The 23,379-nt window shown below is 37.5% G+C and overlaps 1 pseudogene across 1 annotated transcript; it reads left to right on the plus strand.

The window, feature by feature from the left end:
* The first annotated feature begins 44 nt into the window (after positions 1-44).
* On the plus strand, positions 45-20,765 carry LOC311618567 (actin-related protein 2/3 complex subunit 2-like; annotated as a pseudogene). Its single transcript has 2 exons — positions 45-69; positions 20,112-20,765. The product of its transcript is annotated as an actin-related protein 2/3 complex subunit 2-like (transcript).
* Positions 20,766-23,379: the final 2,614 nt, after the last annotated feature.

Here is a 23,379-nt window from a genome sequence, read left to right on the forward strand (position 1 = left end):
ATGACTAGGGTTGAGACTGATTTCCCCTGAACAGCAAAGGGGTAATGCAAAAATTGGATTTGAATACAGGTGAGTTGATACAGTTCTCAAACACTCCTTAACCGCTCAAAGAGAAAGGCCCCAGCCTGGCCAGTGTGTTCAGTTGGGTGAGCATCAATCTATGAACCGAGAGGTCATGATTCTTGGTCAGGGCATATGTCAGGATTACAGGCTCAATCCGCAACAGGGGGCCTGCAGGAGGCAGCCAATCAAAAATTCTCTCATCATTTTTCCTAACACTCTCTGCCTCTCCCTTTCTCTCTGAAATCAATATAAATACATATTTAAAAAAAAAAAAAAAAAAAAAGCAAGGCCCCAATTTCGTTGGTCATTTCAGATGCCCATGGGGAGAAATCTAGATAAATTAGCAAGATATACTATCTAGCATCAGGCCTACAGGAAATCCTCACTGAGTATTTATTTGTTACTGGCCCAGGGGTACCTACCTCCAAACTTGTGTGTTTGGCTTTTTCCTCCACCATCAAACCTGAAGCAGATCTAACAGTAGTCTATAATGCTTATTTATTTTAAAACGCATGCAAATCAAACATATAAAGATGGAAGTGAGAGAGTGATGTCAGAGAATACTCCATGTGGTAGATTCATTAAGGAGATATTTTGGAAATGGAATCAAAATGCCTTGTTAATTATGAAGTTGCCAGTGTAAAGGTAAAGTGGAAGCCATCTGTGAAGGTCGGGTTTGTATAAATTGCAGAAGTTTTCACTGAAGTAATAAATACAGGAAGAAAAAAGGCTTGGAAAATGAAGTTAAGGAAAAGCCAAATTTAATTTTAGAATGTTAACTTGGAGCTTCTAGAGAGATACTTAAGTGTATGCTGACAAAGATTTATTTTTGCCTCATAGTGAAATTATGTTCAGTTTAGATTATTTATGTTACAGGTATCTAATATTTTGCTTGATAAATAAGAGATAGAAGTATTATTGATTCTTTCTGACCAAACATTCTATTTGCTGTATAATTTTATTATGAAATTCTAAATATGCATATATTTTTAACTTTATATATTATATATTTTACATAAAATTCCATATTTATGTTTAATTCATTATATTATGTGATTAATTGAAAATAAAAATATAAAAATCATTCATATAGTTTAGATATGTTTATAAAGCTCAGATTGATCTAAAAATGTATTAATCTTTATTCTGATGTTGACACACTCAACCCCAAAATATACTTATAGTTTCTTGGGGAATATGGTCAAAGTGTTAAAATGTAGCTTGCATAAGTTGAAGTCATTTCTTGGCAAGAAAAGCATTTCAAAATATAGAGTAGGCGTAAAGCATTCTAAGTTTCGCCAAAATTGTCCCTTAGGTACACTAGCTAAATATTTTCTATTCAGCTCCAGATCCAGTGGATATTACAAAACTCTTTGAATATTCATTAGAAATGATATTTTGTTGAAGAACTCCTTTCCTTTTTTCATTTTGTTTTTATAAAAGGCATTTAACTCATGCTTATTATGGGTTTCACTCTATGCTATGCGTGATTAGAATGATACCTAATATTCCCTGCCCTCAAAAAGGTTAGTGAAGAGCTATAAAAAAGTAAAATGCAATAGCATCACTATGTAAAAAAAAAAAAAAAAAAAAAAAAAAAACCTATAAGAGTGTGTTCTTGGGAATATGAGAAAATAGAGGGGAAAGAGACAAAACAATGTGTGTGTTGGTATCTCAGAGGCTATTGAGGATGAGAGGAATTTGTGTTAAAAACAAAAAAAAATGACCAGGGTTGTTGGCAGATAGAGTAGCACATGTGGTCAATAGAACGGAAGATAAAGAGCACCACATTTGTAGAATAGAATGAAAGTCACTGCAAACTTAACCCAAAGTAATAGTAGTCTATAAAGGCCTGGAAAGATAAATATATTTGGCCCTTCCCCAGACGGTAGCAGAAGCTCTTAAATACTATTATATAGACAAGTGAAATGGAGATGTTTGCATTTTAGGACCATTTTTATGTCTTCACTAACAAGTATATACATAGTATGGGACCCAAAAAAAAGCAGCAGTAGGTAGAGTTTGGAATGGTTGTGGAAAGCCAAGTGAAAAATAGTAATGGTAATGCAAATTAATAAACGGCAGGTGGGATATACAAAAGTGAATGTATTTAACAAATAATTAGCAGATTGGATCAATGAGATTTATTAATTGATGGGCTTGTCTATGTACTGATACAGGGAATTATGAACAGGAAGGCTTACATTCGCCATTGTGTAACTGTGAATTCTCTGAAATAAGAAGCACAAAAAAAAAATTTTTTTTTTAATTTGGTGGGGAGAGGATAAAATCAGTTTGGTGGTTGTTATGTTGTAGTTTCTTGGGAACTGCTCAAGTGTATTTATTTAGTGTGTAGTTTAATTTATGGCTTTAGAGTAAGGAAAATAACTATTAACTACAGATAAAGATATAAGAAAAATCAAACATACAGATAGTAACTGAAGAAATGCACATGACCATAGGTAAAAATGATGTTCAAAGTGAGAAGATGGTTAAAAAAAAAAAAAAAGGATAAAAATGGGGGGAAATAGCAGAAGAGAAGTGTCCAAAAGAGAAAAAAGATTGTAGCATGGTCAAACAGAACTAGAGGAAACATGGAAAATATGCGGAAAGGAAGAGTGACAATATTATAAACAGCAAAAATAATAATAAACATTAAAAATGGATGAAAATTATCCATTGAGTTAGAATTTTTAAGTTCTCTGGTAAGTATGTCAATATCAGGTTCAAAGAATCATTCAGATAGAATCCAGACTGCAATATAATGAGGAATAACTGAGAAGCAAGAAATATGAAGAGAGCCAAAGCCGGTTTGGCTCAGTGGTAGAGCGTCTGTCTGCGGACTGAAGGGTCCCAGGTTCGATCCGGTTAAGGGCATGTACATTGGTTGCAGGCACATCCCCGGTGGGGGGTGTGCAAGAGGCAGCTGGTCGATGTTTCTCTCTCATCGACGTTTTTAGCTCTCTACTCTCTGCCTTCCTCCTCTCTGTGAAATATCAATGGAATATATTTTTTTTAAAAATATGAAGAGAAAGTATAGATTCCACTTATATGAAGGTTACTGGAAAAAAGAGGAAATAGGTAACAATAAATAGGATTGTTGTGAGGCGAAGGTTTTTTCTTAGGTATAAGATGATAACTTATGTTTAAATTCACATGCAAGAATAAAGGAGAAAGAAATGTTAAATAAAAAAAGGTAATTAGGAGGGTAAAATGTAGAAAATTATTTTTACATACAGTGTAAAAATAATTGGCATCATCCTGAAGCTCATTAGATATACAGAATCTGAGGTTTCACCCAAAATCTTCATTCTTAGCAACATCCCCAGAAATTTGTCTGGGCACTAAAGTTTCATAAACAATTCTTTAATTTGTTCTTCAAAACCTGGTTAAGTTTACTCATAGACACATTGGTCTTAAATAGGAGAAATGTTGCAATATATATATATTGCCCTTGAAACATCTCACTTTGAACATCATTTTTACCTATGGTCATATGCATTTCTTCAGTTACTATCTGTATGTTTGATTTTTCTTTTTCTAGTGTGTGTGTATATATATATATATATATATATATATATATATATATATATATATACACTAGAAAAAGAGACACAAGTACAAATTATATTACAAATGCAGAGTGAACCAAGAAGTTGAAAAGTTACCTTCTTGTCATTTTAATCATCTCCAGCATTTGCTAAAGGTGTATAAAGGTGTGGCAGAGTTGTAGTATCTACAGCAGGAAAACTTTTTTATGCTTGATGAAGTAAATGTGAGAAGAGACTAGGGAAATACGATTTAAGACAGTTTTGAGGGATCAGTTAAAATTGGACACCAGAGCTGAAACCGGTTTGGCTCAGTGGTAGAGCGTCGGTCTGCGGACTGAAAGGTCCCAGGTTTGATTCCGGTCAAGGGCATGTACATTGGTTGCGGGCACATCCCCGGTAGGGGGTGTGCAAGAGGCAGCTGGTCGATGTTTCTTTCTCATCGACATTTCTAGCTCTCTATCCCTCTCTCCTCCTCTCTGTAAAACATCAATAAAATATATTTAAAAAGATTGGACACCAGAAATGTGTAGTGGCACCATTCTACAATATGATTTATTTTCTCTTACAGCACTTAAGAACTCTTAGCATAAGATAAAAGTAGGCAAAAAAATTGCAGTGATTGAGAGCTGGGGTGTATATATAACAATTGAGCATATTTGTAGAAAAGTAGTTGAAGATATAGAAAATAGTCTAATAAAAGAAAGAAATTAAAACATTAAATGATTAAATTGAGATTAATGGCTGAAGTCAAGAGACTAGAGATTGAAGAACAGTGAAGTAACAAAAGTAGATGACAGGAGTTAACAGAAATGATAGTCTAATGATGAAACATTTGAATTAGCTGAGACCGGTTTGGCTCAGTGGATAGAGCATCAGCCTGCGAACTGAAAGGTCCCAGGTTCGATTCCGGTCAAGGGCATGTGCTTTGGTTGCAGGCACATCCCCAGTAGGGGGTGTGCAGGAGGCAGCTGATCGATGATTCTCTCTCATCGATGTTTCTAACTCTCTATCCCTCTCCCTTCCTCTCTGTTAAAAATCAATAAAATATATATATTTTTTAAAGGAAACATTTGAATTAATTTTTCCTTGTGGGGCATTTCTGAGTAATGCCAAAGAATAAGTTATGATTATGATAATGATTTCCAGAGATACACTGACATTGAATACCATTTGAAAATTTCAAGTAAGTGAGAGATCAGAATGTTAAATAGGTTATCCATTTGATCATTAGAATCGATGTACTAAATAAATTCTCTCTGAGTAGAAGGAAGACTGTATCAAGTGCAAAGTTAAACAATAAACAATGAGCAATAAGTTAGTAGTGGATAGCACTACGGCTTTCATAAAACCTGAGCATTTTTGTCTTCATGATCCCCTTCCTGCATTAAATATATATAGTTCATAGCATCAGTGGATCCACAAGGAAGGGAAGGACACAGGGCAAACATTGCTCCCAAGATGGAAAGACAGGTAAATACGGGGAGTCACAGCTCACTACTAGAGCACAGATCATTCACCTGGGGAACCAGTGCTGGGACCTGCGATTGACAGATTGCTGGAGGCTCATCGTGGACACTGTGGGAGTTATTAACTCCAGAGGCCCCGTCCCCCACAATATTGTGAGATTCACCCCCCGGAGCACCACCAGGATCCCACAGAATATGGAGAAAAGTCCCCTCATGCTTCGGGCAAGACCAGGGGAAAGGACAACGGAGCCCTGGTGAGAACAGTGGGGTCCCGTGGCATCTTAGCCTGAGTCTGCTGCCTAATTTTACTTCCCTGAACATGTGGCACTGGTTATACCAGGGCTGTGCCCGCCATGAGTCCCTGCAGTTCTCCTGTTTAAGAGGCTGGACTGATTGAGAGAACAGGAAAGTCACCGTGCCCGTAAGAAATGTCAAAAACAATGGCAATCCCAGTACAAACAATCAGGGAAGGCCAAAATCCTGGTGTTTAAAATTGGGATAGTACTCTTGAGGTCAAGCATTCACTTAGGCAAGTCAAAAATGTAACAGGAAAATCTGGGTGAGACAGACACAGTAGGCCCTGGTAAACTCTGAGATATCCCTTGTGCTCTGGAAGTCTGCACACGTGTATGCAGTAGCGGGCTCGGAAGAGACTGGAGAGGGCTCCAAAATCAATGGATGAGCAAGAAGCCTTGCAGAAGCAGGAATTAAAAGAGGCAGACTTCTAAGCCCCCTAACCTTTACATGTCTTCTCCTAACCACAACAGAGCCATCACAAAGAATGACATTTTACTGGCTCAGGGTTCTCAAGCATAACACAACCTCTGACCATTAGCCAGTGGCTGTTAGTCTGTCCCAGGAGTAACTCTTAGAAAGCCAGAATTAAAAATACAAGAGCCCTGACCAGTTTGGCTCAGTGGATAGAGCGTCGGCCTGAGGACTCAAGGGTCCCAGGTTTAATTCCAGTCAAGGCCATGTATCTTGGTTGAAGGCACATCCCCAGAAGGCAGCTGACTGATGTTTCTCTCTCATCAATGTTTCTAACTCTCTCTCCCTCTCCCTTCCTCTCTGTAAAAAAATCAATAAAATATTATATATATATATATATATATATATATATATATATATATATATATACACACACACACACACACACACACACACACACACAAAAGAATTAAAATAAAAAAGGACAAGTAGCCACATCTTTGGTCTCAGAGTGAAGAAGAGAGATTCTATTGAATTAGTCCATGCAAGTCGCTGAGTAAATTAACTAACACACATACCAACAACTCCCAGCAGCATCATAATTCAGAATTGCTTCAACATATTATCTATCTAAAGTGTCCAGTTTTTACACCTCCACCAACAGCAAAATAATAAAACAGGCAAAGAGACAGGAATGTGATCCACACAGAGGGAATAGCAGCAACCAATGGAACTGCCTTTGCTAAGGTCTAGCTTATCAAGCAAAGACTTCAAAGAAGCTATTAAAAATATGTTCATAGATTGAAAGAAAATTGTGCTTAGAAAATCCAATTAAAATATGACAATAAAGACTTGACAACTATAGAATATCAATAAGGATATAGAAATTTTTTTAAAGCGCCAAATAGAAATTATGGTATTGAAATTATAATAACCGAAATTTGAAAGTCACTAAAGGCATTCAACAAAACATATAAACTTGCAGAAGTAATAATCGCCAACCTAAATATACATTAATAGAAATACCAATTCAGAAGACCAGAAATAAAAAATAATGAAAATGATCAGAACCTCAGAGACTTGTGGGGATAATAGGAAGAGAAAAAGGGGCAAAAAAATAATTTAAAACAGCTAGAAACTTCAGAGTTTTTTCAAAGACCTACTTTTGTTGGTAAGACCTACCTTCTCATTAGCTTATTGCCACCAGATATATAACTAGAATTAATTACAGTGTGGTCCAGAGAAACGAGCCCAAATTTCCAAACCAGTAGAGAGAGCTTATGCTACAAAAAGATTGAAACATTTAGTTAATTCATATTAGGAGAAACATGGATGTATTTCATGAATGGATTCTAAGAACGTTAGTCCAAGAATAATGTAAATATAACATTGGAATAGGTTGAAGTTATTTATTCAGATATACTCAATGATTTTGGATTTAAAAGACTAACTTGTATAGTTGGAGGCAACTCAATTCAAAATACTGACTGCAAATTGATCTTAAATTGTATTGTCTTAGATCCAATTAGGTGAGATATTAAAAATGTCTTTGAATAATAAAGAAAAAAAAAATCCCAAAGGTTTAGGAAAATAGAAGTGATGGAGTGTATTTACCATGTGCTACTGGCCACATCCAGCTGCCTGATATATCTTCCAACAGCACAAGAGTATATCTGTGTCTGTAAAGCTTAAGATTCATTAATGAGGCCTGCAGCACCATCCTCATGAACTCTGCTGTACTAGTAGATGGTGTGTAGATCATAAGTGATGTTGAGAAGTGGCATTATTTGGACAGGTAATGTGACTTCCACACATATAATTACATTCAGACCAGCAGACACTAAGTACTTAATAATAAGAGAAAAAGTAAGCATAAATATAATAGGTAGCATGAATTCAATAGTGATCAAATACTTTGACATAATCTTTGCAGTGGCCAATTAATTTATACATTACTAGCTATAAAATATGAAGTAAATATATACTCAAATATTACTTAATATAATGTAGAAAATATCTTTAGGTTGAGAGAAACTTTATTTGTATTTTCACAACAAAGAATAATAAAGTCCTAAGAAATTTCTATTCCTTAGTTTATTCAAAATTGTGTATTCCCTTCTTTCAGCAAGAGGCCAGATTTCTTCATGGAAAAACCCAACAACTTTGATAAATACAGACTGTAGTTATTATTCCGAGGCTATCTCTAAAGGAATTGGGATAATTTATAAAGGTGACAGAATACTAGTATATTGGAATTATTAAGAACTTTTGAGGATATACAGTCATTCACTTTAATATAGTGCTATTTTCTGAGGACCAAAAGCAGCACTCTGCCTATGGTAGTAAGGAGGTAAAAGTAGTTTCCATACAAAACCATCTCAATGTGGTATATAGTATAGTATCTACTCTGGAATCATTTTTTCAGGTATTAAGTGCATAATTAGAATACGCATTATCTATGGTTGCCAAAATTTATTCCTAAACCTATTGGTCAAGGGGCATTTTTATTTATCATACAATCTGGCCAAACTCAGTTTACCTCTACTGTCCAGATGCAATTTTTGCATCCCTTTAATTCAGAAAGGTTTCCAAGTGTGCATAATATACTGAATGTTCAAAGCCATTAAAGACTGAATAGTACTGTAAATTACTCTTATTAGGATAATGAATGAAATGAATAGCATATATGTTAGAGATATGCACAAATTAGTACCACAGTTAAATACTTGGGAGATTCAGAGATGAAGATTCTCATCATATTTCCATTTAACTTGGCTCTATTTCTTTCTTTTTTTTAATATATTTTATTGATTTTTAACAGAGAGGAAGAGAGAGATAGAGAGCTATGAGAGAAACATCGATGAGAGAGAAACATCGGCCAGCTGCCTCTTGTACACCCCCTACCGGGGATGTGCCCGCAATCAATGTACATGCCCTTGACCGGAATCGAACCTGGGACCTTTCAGTCTGCAGACTGACGCTCTACCACTGAGCCAAACCGGCTTCGGCTTGGCTCTATTTCTTATGCAAAAGATGGATGGGAGGTCCAATTGCAAACACTGTTCCGAACGTTATCTCACCTGGAACAAATTTTACCCAGCACCTGGTTTGCATCTATTGACCTGGCAAATATTTTTTCTCTATACCAATTTGCATGCACCACCATAAGTTTTTTGGTATCACCTGGCTGAGATGACGGTAATATTTCATGGTCTTGCCTCAGGCCCATGCCAACTTGCCTATTTTTATCCGCAATCTCTCCAGTGCCATTTTGATGTATGACCTGTGAATTATGTCAGTCTGTAATGACATATGTAAAAGTTTATTTTAAATTTATGTATTCATCTCATTGTAGGCCAGTAACAGTTTCCAAATCAGTATTAAACCATAGACCTTACTTTGAGTACCATTGATAAGTTCACCAGGATCTTAATTGCAACCGCCAATCACAATGGTTAATTAAATTCATGATATGATGCTGATTGGACCTAATTATTTTAAAAAGCAAGACTATGCCATGCATTGGAATAACACATGAATGTCAGTTAAAGGGAGACAAATCCATTTATGTTCATTAATCCATGTGCTTGGTGAAATATTTGTACAGGATAGGCCCTCCAAATGAAAGACAGTTTTTACATGTTGCAGTGATCGTGACTGAAAAAGAGGAAAAACTCTTAATGGATACCTTTTTAAAATTTTTTAGAGGTCATAATCATATCTGAATGTGTTTCTATGGCTCATTAATGAGCAAACCATAAAGTTGCCACTTTGAGCAGAGCTCAGGGCAAGAGAAAGATCTGCAGCAATTTCCGGCTGCTAAGAAAGCTATTCCGCAGTTTTTCTCTCATGATGAAACAGATTCAAATATAATTTATGTGTCCTTGACAAATAGAATGTTAAATATAACTATTGTAAAGCCTTCGAGAGAGAATCACTAAGCAGACTCCCAGAGCTTTGGAGACAGGCCCTGCTCTTTTCCTCCAGTTTCAAGAAACAGGTAATGTCTTATTATTGGAATCAAGTAGAAAATGCATACTGATCACAGAATCAAGTAAACCTCTGATTGTAACTTCAATCCTATCTCATACAACGTTTTATAAAACTGGTTGTGCACGAGCATAATCCATGCTCAAGTGGAAACAACCTGCACAGTCAGGTTTGAATAGGTTATCACGATAAAAAATAAATTACGGATGTAGACTGCTGAGCCTCCCAATATATGATCTTGCGCATAGCTCCTTTACCTCACTCCACAGCAATGGGCTCGTGGGGAATTTCACAACGCCACTATATTTAGGAAGAAAAATAAATTGGTTGCAGATGGTGTTGATTAATATGCTGGCATCGATGGAAATATCTGGTGCAGCATTAACATTCTAATTGAAAGTGCTTCTGCTACACACTGATGAAAGGAAATATCTCCTTAGGTAGAATTTTGAGTACTGCATCTGATTGTCCTGTTTGAAATGAAATATCACAGAATCACATAACCTGCTAAAAATTAACCTCATTAAACTGAGATAAAAAATAATTTTATACATTTTCTGATAATTATTAGATTTTTTAAAATCTTTCTGCATGTTTCAGCATTGGTCATCTAGCTGACCTTATATTATGTTTTTGTCTGATCGTTCTGCTAATATTAACCCTGTATAAGACAACAGTTCAACAATTTCTCATTATTATTGAATTTTTCCTCATCTTGTCTGGTGTGTGGATGAGTATATGTTATTGACCTTGGGGGGGGGGGAAAACTTAAAATACCACAACTCACTGCATTTTTACTACTGACTAAGCCACTGGTGCTAAATGAATGCACCAAAAATCAGGGAAACATTATGTTGGGATGAAAATTACGCCGAGTTGAGATGTATTTTCCTCTGTTTAAGTTTAGATGTGTAAAATAGTAGGTAGGGTCAATGGTGTTCATTTTTCCTCTCCACTGGGCTGTATCTAGAAGAGACTGCTTTCATCGGTGACTGTATTTCTTTCCCTGTGTTTGTTTGTTTTTTAATATTTTTTATTGATTTTTCACAGAGAGGAAAAGAGAGGGATAGAGAGTTAGAAACGTCTATGAGAGAGAATCATCGATCAGCTGCCTCTTGCACACCCCGTACTGGGGATGTGCCCGCAACCAAGGTACATGCCCTTGCCCGGAATCGAACCTGGGACCTTTCAGTCCGCAGGCCGACGCTCTATCCACTGAGGCAAACCAGTCCCGGCTGTATTTCTTTACCTATTATCCCTACGCAGTGTGTACGGGGAGAGGAAGGCATGTCTTCCTAGGAGAAATCCAAAGCCACAGCAGCACTGACACTGTTTCTTCACCAAATGTAGGAGGGAATAAAAAGAGAGGAAGTGGCCGAGACTGGTTTGGCTCAATGGATAGAGCGTCGGCTTGGGGACTGAAGGGTCCTGGGTTCGATTCCGGTCAAGGGCATATACCTTGGTTGCGGGCATATCCCCAGTAGAGGGTGTGCAAGAGGCAGCTGATTGATAACTCTCTCTCATCGATGTTTCTAGCTCTCTCCCTCTTCTCTGTACAAAATCAATAAAAATATATTTTTTTTAAAAAAAGAGAGAGGAAGTGGTAACCTAGATTTAAGAAGACTTCAGAGACTTAACCTAGTGCAGTATAAGAGACCTTATTTGAATTTTAAATCGAACAAAGTAAAAGATAAATGTGGACAATGACAAGACATGATAAATTATATTATTAGCATGATAATTTTTCAACTTGGTATTTGATACAAACTAAAAATTAGGGGAGGCAGCCCTGAAATTGACATTTGTTGAAGCTGCGATACGGATGAATCAGAGTCATCCTATTGTCCCCTGTACTTTTTAATATCTTTGAAATGTTCCATAATGGAAAGTTTTAAAAGAATAAAGAATTAAGTTTCTTTGTTGTTAATTCTTCGCCCAGAAATTTACCAATCTGGGTTTCAGAAAGTCCAGGGAAAAACTATAGTGCTGATATACAGCACAAAAGACCAGTTGCATTCGCTGGAAAATTATCAGACGAAATAATTTCTTTAAGATGTGGTCTCACTACTTAAGTTCAGACATGGTTAGAATGAGCCCTAATAAAACATGGCAGAAAAAGAAAACAGTGTCAGAAAGGACTAACAGTAATTCTGTCTGGATAGAAATGGAACAAAAACCAGAGTACTTCCTGATAACCCTTGAGGGCTTTGCTATCAGCTGCTCTAAGTAATAGTCATTCCATAGAAAGGGCCCACTCCTTTACTGCTTAACCAAATTATATTACACTGTTTATAGATTGTATCAGAATTACTGTAAAGGGTTATGAGTGGATTTTCCAGAATGGCACTTTAACTACAACATGATTGATTCTTTTGTTCATCCTCCCAAACATTTTTATCGCTGGCAAAACTTCTCGGAATAGACCAAATGCTCCAGGAAGATCATGACAAAAACACGCATGTCTGTGTTTACAGCTTTCTGAATGTATCACATGCAAAACTACATGAACCTGAGTAGGGCCATTAACATTTTTATTTTAAAATAATTAGTATATTCCATATTAATATCCTTCAAAAGGAGAAATTAGAAACTTGCATTGCATCATAATCTTGCTCTGGTAATACCTCCATGATATCATTTTTAAAATGTCTTTCCTAATTGACTTACTATAAAAAAAAAAAAGACAAGTTTTAAGATTTGTTTTTTCTATGTCTTTATAGAAAGTACAGAGTATTCACCTTGTGCTTTCTTTTTACCGAACGTATTTCTCATTATGGAAAAGATATGTGGGGCTTCTCTTTTGTCATCTTCAGTAGCTTACAAAGATCAGACTACTTTGAAATAGAGAATGGTATACTTTGAGCAGCTTCTGCTTGCATAAGTTGTACTTCTTTAGATTACTTTATATTTATTTTCTGTTTATACCTTTGCTGTAATAATAATAAGCAATAGTCTTAGACCCATACAGATATAGTCAGTTTAAACATGCTCAGGAAAAAGGAAAATTTTATTCAAGTTATATTTTCTTTCCACTTCAGATAAGCATCTTAAGAAGAAGGGGTTACCAAAAAAAAATAATAATAAAAAAAATAAATAAAAAAATAAAAGCAATTCCAAAAATAAATGCTAATGACTTGGAAAAAAAATAAATAAATAAATAAAAATAAACATGCTCAGGAGATCCACCCATGAAGAGTGACTGTGATATTTTGACTTTCTGTTTCCATAGAAAAGATTAATAGAACATGTGCAGAGTTTGGGGAACAAGTATACTGAAGCATGAATTTAAATATAATTTTCTCCTATATACAAATAAAGACTAATGTACACATTAATTTTGCCCTGACTTGGTTTCTCTGCTTATGAAGCCAATAACAATAAAATATAATTTTGAACTTTTAAAAATTGACATTTTAACATTTTCAAATGAATGATTTTAAATCAATAGCATCTGCTCTTCTGGAATATATTTCTATCTTGTTTTCTTACATGTTAGAATCTCAAAGACAGGAATGTACAGTAAGACTGGTTTGTGAGAAGAACATCTATAATAATAAAAGTACAATATGCTTATTAGACCAGACAGCCAAACAACCTTCTGGACATCATTCTGGTCATCCTTCCAGTTGAAGCCCTGGCAGTGGGGGCTGAGGCAGAGGCGGTTAGGGGCAATCCGGAAAGCAGGTGAGTGGTTAGGGGTAAATAGGCAGGCAGGCAAGCAGTTAGGGGCATCAGGCAGGCAGACAGAGTGGTTAGGGGTGATCAAACAGGCAGGCAGGTGAGTGGTTAGGAGCCAGTGATCCTGAATTGCAAGAGGGAGCAGGCTGAGCTAAGGGAACTCCCCACCCCACCCCCCATGCATGAATTTCATGCACCAGGCCTCTGGTATATAATAAGGACATTATGAAAGGTAATAGGTCATTTACAGTTGTCGTTTTTACATAAATTACAGGTTATAACTGTGCTTAAAACAGCGGGTTTTATTCTTGTCTCCTCTTATTAAGGATATGTGCTGCCTACATTACCCTGGCTATCACAGAAGAAAATCTAAATGTTTGAGAGATAGAAACATCAATGATGAGAGAGAATCATTGATTGACTGCCTCCTGCATGCCCCACACTGGAGACTGAGCCCACAACTGGGCGTGTTCTCTTGACCAGAATCAAACCTAGGACCCTTCAGTCCACAGGCTGATGCTCCATCCACTGAGCCAAACCAGCTAGGGCTGATTTATTTCCAATTGTAGTTTCAGTTCATGGCTTGAAGTTCTAGTTTAAATAATCATTTCATGTTGTTTAGTCTTAAATTATTAAATTATATTTATAGAGAAGATAACACTTTAGAAGGTAAATATTTATGAATCAGTGTTAAATTGGACTATAAATCTGATCCTTAGTCTTAGTTAAAAACAATGCTATGGAAATGAGAAACAAATAGTACTTCAGGATATATACTGCAAACTGAAGATACTTTCTAAAGGTTTTTTTTTTTTCTTTGAGGGAATGCTAATATCCATCAGATTCAGCATATTTATATTTCCAACTAAGTAAAACCTTGATTTTTTTATATAGTTACTTCAACAAATCATAAGAATTCTTATTGAGACATGGGTATCCTGCTCAGCTCCGTAGGACCACTGAGGAGGAGTTTAGCTAACTGCCGCTGCTCATGTCACGTTGGTCTATTTGCAGTAAACAGCAAAACTTGTGGCAAATAGTTAATAAGTTCCTATTAACGTTATATATTATTATTAGTTCAGTGATTGAGATACTAATGTTTCAGCCAGGTTTTGAGCAGAAAAACAGAAAGCAGCCTAAATGTTTTAATTGAAGAGGATGGGAACAACAAATCTGTCTAGAGGTTTTTGCTTTGGTTTAGTTTGTGTGTGTATTTTTCTGTTTTGTTAATTGTTTTATTTTTGTTTGTTTTTTTGTTTTTAAATATATTTTATTGATTTTTTACAGAGAAGAAGGGAGAGGGATAGAGAGCTAGAAACATCGATGAGAGAGAAACATTGACCAGCTGCCTCCTGCACACCCCCTACCGGGGATGTGCCCGCAACCAAGGTGCATGCCCTTGACCGGAATCGAACCTGGAACCCTTCAGTCCGCAGACCGAAGCTCTATCCACTGAGCCAAACCGGTTTCGGCTTGTTAATATGTTTTTATTGATTTTTGAGGGTGAGAGAAAAGGGAAGAGAGAAGGAAAGAGAGAAACTTTGATGAGAGAGAAATATCGATGAGAGAGAAACATCAACCAGCTGCCTCCTGCACAGCCCCTTCTGGGGATAGAGCCTGCAACCCGGGCATGTGCCCTGACCAGGAATGGAACCAGCAACCTCTTGATGCATGAGACAATACTCTACCAACTGAGCCACACAGGCCAGGGCTGGCTAGATGTCTTAATCAAAAGGAATGGGTACAGCAGATCTGCTACAAAATCAGTGGAAAAATCTGTAAAGCAGCAGGAGGCTGGGCTTCTAGAGAAACAGACAAGAAGAAGGAGATACCCAGAGATCATAAGGGCTAATAAGCTAGGGCTGGCAGAGATGAGTCAGCACTTACGAAAGATGGTATTGCAGTCCATTGTCAATCTGCCTCAAAGGTGCCACTCCACACAGGGGAAGGACCACTGAAATGGTGCTGCTTCTGCCCTGGTACTGTGGGCCAGGATAAACTCTTACTTCCTCAGAAAGCAATGATTATAGGAACCATGACCAGAAAGATCTTTCTTTCCCCTCTTCTCTTTTTACAACTCCAGCTCGCCCCTTATTCTTTTTGCGGACCTAGCCCTCCCAGTAACTCTATAACCAGTTTCCTAGAGGAACTCCTTTCTGAAATAAGGAGAATAAAGGTCTGCTTTTCTTGGTGTCAGTAAAATGGTTTTCCTCTATGCATGGGTCTAACAAAAACATATAGGATCCTGGCTCTATCAAGCTCACCAGGTCTAACCAACAATGTAGTGGACCAGCATAGTGCTCCACACCTGTGGAAACCATCAAGGTTCATGAGTAATAATTATGGAAGAGTTGGAGTATTGATAAGAGCTTTTATTTAAGGCAATGAAGGTAAATGGCTGGCTGTTCTGACTATTTGAAGGTACATACTACTTCTTGTGGTCTTCGCTAATTGATATTTGAGGGGGAAGAAGTGTGGGGGTTATTTTCCATCTCATCACATCAGTAGCTGAATATTAAGTGCCTTGCTTGGTTAATTTATTCCAATAAAAGTTCACAGCTTGAATAGTACTTACAATTGGAGTAATTAACAAATTATCTATGTCATCCTCTGTAATAGATGCCTGTGGTGGGCACTTACATTAGATATAAATATCATTACACACTGAGCCATTATGAAAGGATCATCTATATTCTTTTCAACTTCCTTATAAAAAAATTTTCCAGTCTTGTTTTTTTCTCATTATCCTTCCAAACTGTTTGCTTTCATCCTATCAAATTAATCATCAATCAATATCAACCAATTCCTCTGGTTATATCCCCATGGAGGCCTGGTGGACCTAGATCTTATTAAAAGTATTTTCCTTCCTTCTGTCTATGGGTGGAACTTCTATGAGGAAGGAAAAGGACAATTAAGGGTTTCTCTTTTAACTGACATTTAAAATAAATGGCACATAGACAATTTAATCTGTTATTCTTAAAATTCTAAAAATTCGCCTATGGTGACTTCTAGCATTGATGAAACATCATCTCAGAACCAACTTTAAAAAAAATAGCTTATTCAAGAGTAATTATAACAGTGGTAAAGTTAATAGATCTATCACTATGCAGAAATAGCTATTTACAAATGCTATGTATATAGCGTTTTTACCCTATGAATTTAAGTGGTTTTACCTGTTTTGAATTTTTAATCTTTTTGAATAGATGTATTATTTATTGTATGTTATTAGCATGTTATCAAACTACAAAGGATGCTGAGGGTTTCCCTGAACCAAGGTGGTAACAATGACTGTTGCTCCCTTGACCAAACTTTAGTCAGGTTCCTACATCTTCTCCTAGCCCATCTGTGTATTTCCTTGTAAAGTCCAGTTTTAGCAAGAACCCTGCTAGGTCAGTTTAACTGACCCTCTCCACCCCATGTCTGATCTCCCTTGATATGTGATCAGGTTCCTCATTCTCCATATCCCCCAGGTGATACCTGATCAATCTGGCCTATCTTCAGCAAGAATCCGGTTAGGTTAATTTAGCCAGAACCCCTTTTACTCCTGATTTTACCTCTTAGTAATTTTTTACCCATTAACCCCACCCCAATTATTGGCTTCAAACTCCCACTTGCCCATATTGTATTTGAAATTAAGCCTCGTCTCTCCCACACTGTAAAAACCCATTGCAGCCATCCCTATAACTATCACAATGGCTCTGAATAAAGTCTACCTTAGCATGTTCAGCAAACGTTATTGAATATTTTTAACAGTTATCTGCACCCACCCAATCTCTCATTATGAACATCCATGTTCCCAGAGCAAACACACACACACACACACACACACACACACACACACACACTGATATTGCAATCCAAGAATCATGTGATCTCTGCTATAGTATTGCCATTCGTGCTATTATTTTGCCTAATGTTTATTCGTTATTCAAGCTAAGTAAATTTAGTGTTGGGTGAAGACTACTTTGTCTCAGAATTTGATTTCTAATCCAAACCCAAGATCACTGTTGCTGATCAAGCAGAAAGAATGAGCAGCATGACCTACAAACACAGCCAATTATCCCATTAAAGTACTGAATATTTACTAAATGACCGGAGATAAGACTAGGCACTATAAAAGATAAATAAATGAAGAAAAATGACTTTTGCTTCAAATAATCATGTTTTATACAACTAACATTTTATAAATTTAATGTGATACATGTTGTATAAAAATTGGAAAGAGATGGAGGGAAAATGAAGAGGAAGAGGAAAATATTCATAGTGAAGGCAAGCAAAGAGAGGTGAGCAAAATTATGCATGGCCCTTGCCTTTGTGGAGTGTAAGGCAAATGCCTGCTTATAGAATAAATATGTGGAAAACCTGCAGCTGCTGAAGTTTTAACTGAATCCAACAGGAATCTCCTGACTATCTTGTTGACTATGCTAAGGAGTGCAAATTTTATTCATTTTTTTAAACTTTTGTTTAACTTTCAAAGTGTCAGATAACTGATTGCCCATACATTCATCAGTCTACAATCCCGTTACATTTTCTATATTATTTTACTGAATTATAAGTAGCACGACTGATACATAAATTTATAACCCTTCAGCTTTAAAACTCAGAATATAATAAAGTGGTTTCTTAAAACCCATCACATCATAAATAATGTGGTTTTTATGTGGCAAAAACTGTGCTGCTAAATATCAGGAAAATAAAAATAGAGGGATAATGTCTGCCACTCTTAAACTGTTCAACCAGGAATTCAGATGAGAGGAAACAGGAACCCTGTCTCTTTCCTGTTCTCTAATTATTATATATTTTATCCTAAAGAATTTAGAGTGGCTTTTCTCTCCAAGGATGGGAGGATGGTAAGCTGCCTAAACCTCAGCCTCGGGAATATCTAAAGCATTTAACATAGCAAATCCTTTCAAAAGATTAGGTAGTTATAAGTTGTTCCATTAAATGTTGCATTCTACAACAAAGAGCCAAAATAAGTAATCTTATTATCACATATATGTAAACATCACTTGGTAACCTAAAACAGAGAAAACTGTTCATAGCACAAACAAAGCAATTTCTACATGTAAGCAAAAAAGCAATTATAAAATTCCGTAAGCATAAAACTATAAAGTAATACCTCAGATTTAATCTCTCAAGTCAGTTACATGTGATTTTATTAACTAAGGAAAGCTCATCTTCAAAAGATTAGTTTCTGAATCTCCACCCATGTTTACTTCACAATTACAATTCATATGCACTTAATAGGAAAATATATCAATCATAAGCATATTAATGCATGAAAATTTATAGAGCCATAAATTTTGGAAATGCAAAAGTAATTATACTATTAGGATAAATTTTTAACTATAGTAGTCTGAAATTCCATGTATAGCTCAATGTAATTTATATGAAAGTCTTTATCACTGAAAGAAATAATGCCTCATCATACCACTTTAGGATTGTTTTTAAGAATTCTCTGAAACCATCTACTTGCTAAGAAAGAAAAGTCAAATGCAAAAAGATACCCATAATGTATTCATGTCCTTCAGCCCTCAGTAGATAAATCATTCTTATTCAAATGAAATCCTTGACTTTTTTTTTTTTTCCCTGCTCCTATGTTCAAGAGATATGCTAAGGGTATACAAATTCTCAGAGAACACTCTGCCTCTCTATTTCATTTTCCTTTGAGGATGAAGAATAAAACTAGTGAGAGGAATGCAACCTAAAATGAAACCTCAAAGGATAATTAATTGAAAAACGATGCAGGACATGCCCTATTTGGTGGAGAAGTTTCATGTTTTGTTATTCCTATCCACAGCGTCCTGTGAGACTTTTCTCCTTATCAGACAGAATGTTCAATGTACTAACTGTAAACTTAAGGAGAATTGAGACGTTTTAGAACTCCCCTATTACCGCAGCGATGTTATTTTCCTCTAAATTGGCTTAACGGTGATTGCCCAGGGACCAGTTGGAGGTATCAGGGAAAAAAATTAGCTAGAGCTGCTATCACCTACAGTGCATGGCTGAAACAGAATTATTCACTCTAAAGTGGTGACTAATTTAATGGAAGCCAGGTTGGGAAAGGAGTCAAATGTGCCTTAGCATTGTAAATGCCAGTGCTATTATGCTTTGAAAGCCGGAATCTCAGTAACAGGAAGGATATGCTATTATTGTGCATGCATAAAGCTAGAATGAACTAACTCCAAAAATAAGTACTAAAATAAAATAAAAAGTAAAAGTAACCTTCAGGGCCAGGGGCTGAACGGGGACCGGTCCTGAGGATGAGGCAGCATAGAGGCAGTGGCAGCTCAGCAGGCGGATTCAGGCATCAGGGCCAGGGCAGCCAAGATCCTACGGGAGGTGAACAACTGCATCACTGAGGAAATGCTCACACTCAAGTTTGAGAACGGCCGCAGGAAACCAACCAGAAGCAGCAGAAGAACATTTGCAGCCCTCAGTGGTTTGGCTCAGTAGACAGAGTGAAGGCCTGTGGACTGAAGAGTCTACAATAGATTCTGGTCAAGGGCACATGCCCGGGTTGCGGGCTCCATCCCCAGCAGGGAGCGTGCAAGAGGCAGCCGATCAATGATCCTCTCTCATCATTGATGTTTCTATCTCTCTACCTCTCCCTTCCTCTCTGAGATCAATAAAAATATATTTTTTTAAAAATAAGTAACATTTGCAGATTATGATGGGGTTCTCTATCATATTTCAAATCCTAATGGAGACCAAAGAAAAGCGATGGTCAGTATTTCTTTAAAATTCTACAAAGATCTTCGGAAGGCACGTGGTGCTGATGAGTCACTAAAGGGAATGTATGGGAGCTTCTTGGTACATCCAGAATCGGGATGCAATGTCTCTTTGCTATGCGACCTTGGACCTCTGCCTGCATCCGCAGCTTCCATTGTGCACCAGGCTGGCATGTTGAAACGAACCTGTTTTGCCTCCGTCTTTGAGAAATACGTCCAGCTCCAGGAAGAGCGCAAGGAGGGAGAGAACAAGGCAGTTATCCATTAGAGGGAGGATGAGACCAGGTCTGTGGAGCCTGAAAAGGGCAGAGCCACGGTGGTCTTCAGCACCGTTGAAGGATGAGGACGGTGCTGTCATTGGAAAGGTGTTCATGCAGGAGTTCCGAGAAGGACGCAGAGCCAGCCACGGGGCCCACAGACCCTCTCTAGCCCCAGGGAACCTCCTCTGCAGCTGAAAACCATGATGCTGCTGTGGTGACACTGGCTACCTCACCTTCCTGCTGGTCCCTCGCCACACCAATGCCAGCACTCCAGACAACACCAGAAGCCTGATGCACATCAGGTGCTCTTTGTCGTAGGGGTGTTGAACTCAATCAGAGAAGGGGCCAAAATCTAAAATCCAGCCTAAATCGCGGGCCAAATGGTTTACTGAACAGTCATAAACTGACAATGTCATAAACTGACAGCGGAGTGCAGTGATGACAGCGCGGTGCGGGCCACATTGCAAGGCCTGGCAGGCTGGATTTGGCCCGAGGGCCTTGTGTTTGACACATGTGGTCTAAGGCCTATTTTTTTTAAATCCACTTGATCAACTTAATTCCTTTTCTTTATCTTCCCGCCTTCACTCCCCTTCCCTTCCACTTTCCTCCCAAGCTCTTATGCTTTGCAATGTGTTACTGGTAATGAGTTGCAGGGTAAAGCAATCTTAACTTGTTTTCTCCTGAGTATTTGAATTCAAAACTCCTGTATCTAAAGAAATACGGTTGGGGTGGGTCATTAATACAGAAAAACTTTCTATCTATAAAAAAAATAAAAGTAACCTCCACAGTTGCAACAGGTGCTGCTTTTTAAATCATTAATAAGGGAAGTCAATAAAGCTCTGTGTGTTGCAAGGGAGACCAAACTGGCATTAAAGCATAAACAATGGGGAGGGGGGGGAAACCTTTTTTTTTTCTTTTGCCTAGAAACAAAGAGAGGAGGACCTCCTTAGCACCTGGACAATGTCTAAGAAAGTCACCCTTTTATCCCTTTTCTATGGGTAATAGTTGAAATCCCGCCGAAACCAGTTTGGCTCAGTGAATAGAGCGTCGGTCTGTGGACTGAAGGGTCCCGGGTTCGAATCTGGTCAGGGGCATGTACCTTGGTTGCAGGCACGTCCCCCGTGTGGGGTGTGCAAGAGGCAACTGGTCGATGTTTCTCTCTAATCAATGTTTCTGGCTCTCTATTTCTCTCCCTTTCTCTCTGTAAAAAATCAATAAAATATATTTTTTTTTAAATAGTTGAAATCCGCCGAAACCGGTTTGGCTCAGTGGTAGAGCGCCGGTCTGCTGACTGAAAGGTCCCGGGTTCGATTCCGGTCAGGGGCACGTACGTTGGTTGCGGGCACATCCCCAGTGGGGGGTGTGCAAGAGGCAGCTGGTCGATGTTTCTCTCTCTCTCTCATCGACGTTTCTAGCTCTCTATCTCTCTACCTTCCTCTCTGTAAAAATCAATAAACAACAACAACAACAAAAAATAGTTGAAATCCCTGTTGAAGAAGAAATACCAGAATAGGGGTATTCTGGGGAAGGAAAGCAGGATTTTTAAAGGTATTAATACAGTCGTTGACATGTGTTCCTTTTACCCTTTTAGAATCCAATTTTCACCTTTTTTTTTTTTTTAGTTATATTTTAACAGTTTTATAAACCTTCTCTAAGTCACTGACATGGATTCACCTGAGATAGCCATAAGCTATTTTTCACAGGCTGCTCAAGCTCCTGCACATCTTTTCCTTCCTTGTAGAATAAGACTCGATGGGTTTCCTTTTCCTTTTTCTACCTGGAAGGTCATATTAAGAATGATTCTCATTTAATCGGTTCTGACAAGGACACTATTAAGGAACCCAAGTTGACTTGATATGTGGAAACAGCGCCCTCTATAAAGCTGGCTCCGTATCTGGTTTCTGCGGCTTCAGCCTCGCTGGCAGGGCAGAAACCTCAGCTGGCTTTGTGAGAGAGGAATTGGCCCGCACTTACAGGAACCACAGGTAAAACCTGGTGACGAGAGTGTCTTGGGCCTATATTCCTAGTGTCAGGATTGAAGTAGTCATTGCAGAAAGTTTTAAAATCCAGTTTAAGATTCCATGTGAGCACTGACAAACAGAAGTTAATTATCTGGCCTTCATTTGCTCAATAATGTATGTTTTTTTTAAAATGTATATTGTGTTAAATTAATTAAACAATGAGGCCCGAAGACTGAAGTGGGTTTAATGCCTTAGTAGTCTACCCAAACAAACTAAAACCTAAGCCTGGAGTGCTTCAAGGTTAAGAAATAAAAACCTAAGGACAATCACAAAGCGCCAACTAGGCTTAAAAAAAAAAAAAAAAAAAAAAAAGGCACTGCTTGAGCTATAGCCAATCAAATAATCTATTTGCTTTGCTTTGCTTTCACCTCTTCTCTATAAAAACCTTTCCCTGGGCTCCTGTGGGTGGAGTACTCCCCACTTCTAAATTGGCACTGCCTGATTTGAACAGATTTCTGCTCAAATAAACTCTTTAAAAATTTTAATATACCTAAGTGTATATTTTAACAATAATGGTTAGTACTTTTGCTGCACCTATGGAAATAAAATAGGTCACAACTAATGAGGACAGCACTTTTGTGATTATGGATAATCTTTGGAGATTATGATCACACAGGTTTAGATGGTGAGAATAATTTTAGCAGAGCCTGGAAGTAGGTTAAAGCAGTTGCTGTTTTTCCCTTCCCTGCCATACAGGGTTTGCACCTCCAATTGATTTATCTCTGTTCAGAGCTATCTTATAGCTCTGCAGAAGCAGAGGCTGGCAGGTAGATATTTATGTGTTACAGATGTCAGTGGTTTCTGTCCAGTGAGAAAGAAAACCCCAGAGGTCATCATTAATTGCTCTGTTATTAAGCTAGTTTTGAATCTAATCTCACATTATTTTCCTAAAACTCCATTATTAACTGATC

This window comes from Pipistrellus hanaki (genome assembly GCF_964339955.1).
Source record: "Pipistrellus hanaki genome assembly, chromosome: 3".
In the NCBI taxonomy this organism is placed as follows: domain Eukaryota; kingdom Metazoa; phylum Chordata; class Mammalia; order Chiroptera; family Vespertilionidae; genus Pipistrellus; species Pipistrellus hanaki.